This window comes from Echinops telfairi, unplaced genomic scaffold (genome assembly GCF_000313985.2).
Source record: "Echinops telfairi isolate 266 unplaced genomic scaffold, ASM31398v2 ScPeMD7_7458;HRSCAF=8496, whole genome shotgun sequence".
Lineage (NCBI taxonomy): Eukaryota > Metazoa > Chordata > Mammalia > Afrosoricida > Tenrecidae > Echinops > Echinops telfairi.
The window spans coordinates 51,008,898-51,010,073 of NW_022111358.1; the positions used below are offsets into that span (position 1 = coordinate 51,008,898).

Below are 1,176 nucleotides of genomic sequence, written 5' to 3' on the forward strand. Positions count from 1 at the left end.
AAAAAAAAAAAAAGATCTTTTAACAAATAAAAGATGTAAAAAAATAAAAAGACCCTGTGGAAAATACCTTTGAGGTGAGAAACCAGCTCTTTTGCAAGTGGAGCCAGGGTAAAGAGGGGCACGGTTGCAGTTGAGAAAGATAGATTGAGATATAAGAGATAAGATGACAGAGGTGAGGCTGTGGGGGCTTGAGCAGTATGGACTCCACGGCCCGGACTTTATTTATATGCAGTTCTTGTCATGTACCCTGCTTCCCATGACGAGTTCTTCCACACAGGATTTGGTGACAATGTATTTGAAGGCAGATAAAGAAGCAATGATACTTCAGCCAGCTTGTCTACTGAACACCTGCAGCATGCTGTGTCTCAGCAGTTTCCCAGGGACAGGAGGAGAAAGGGTTTATCTTATTGAAGGTCAGACCTTCAGTGTCTTCTCAACTCTTTCCCAAGGGCCTTGCCTAGACTGGGGAACATGGCGGTGGTCTTGCCTTACTTGGAGAAGAAAAGGAGACTCAGCCTGTCGCATCACTGCACTCTGTTGCTCGGCAGCCCTGGGCAGCTTCTGCTCCAGGTTCTCTGTTCGGGAATTTAGCACCGATCTCTCCGTATTCAGAGACTTTGGCAGGTATTTCTTTCCCAGAATTCGTCTTAAGACAATCTGTTCCCACAAGTACCAGAGTAAGTAAATAAATAAATACACAACCCAAAACTTAGTTCCATCAAGTCAATTCGGACTCCTAGTGACCCTCTGTGGGAGAGGAGAAGGACCCCCTTTGAGTCGTGAGGCTGTCAGTCTTTACAGGAGCAGAAAACTTCATCTTTCTCCTGAAGAGCTTCCAGGGGGTTCGAACCGTTGGCCTTGTGGTTAGCACTCCATATAACATACTATGCCACACGGGACTGAATGGAAAATATCATCATCAGAAAAGAGGAGGAAAAGAAACAAACACGAATAAAGAAAATTTTTAAGCATTTTGACAAATTGCCAGCTATCGAAGATTGGCAAAGAAGGTCTAACTTAGCTATAGCAGGAGTCTCCTTTTTATTTTTTTTATTTTTATTTTATTATTATTATTTTTTAAACATTTTATTAGAGGCTCATACAACTGTTATCGCAATCCATACACACATCAATTGTGTAAAGCGCATTTGTACATCATTCTCAAAACATTTTCTC

The 1,176-nt window shown here is 42.0% G+C and overlaps 1 protein-coding gene across 8 annotated transcripts in view; it reads left to right on the forward strand.

Moving 5' to 3' along the window:
• Window positions 1–1,176, forward strand: part of HEXD (hexosaminidase D) — a 14,872-nt gene that overhangs the window by 4,663 nt on the left and 9,033 nt on the right. For 2 of the 8 annotated variants that reach the window (XM_045299431.1, XM_045299432.1), the window contains exon 2: window positions 450–624. The exons of the other annotated variants lie outside the window; for them this stretch is intronic. The gene's annotated coding sequence lies outside the window, so the exon portion shown is untranslated. The remainder of the gene's footprint in view (window positions 1–449; window positions 625–1,176) is intronic. 8 annotated transcript variants of the gene reach the window in all.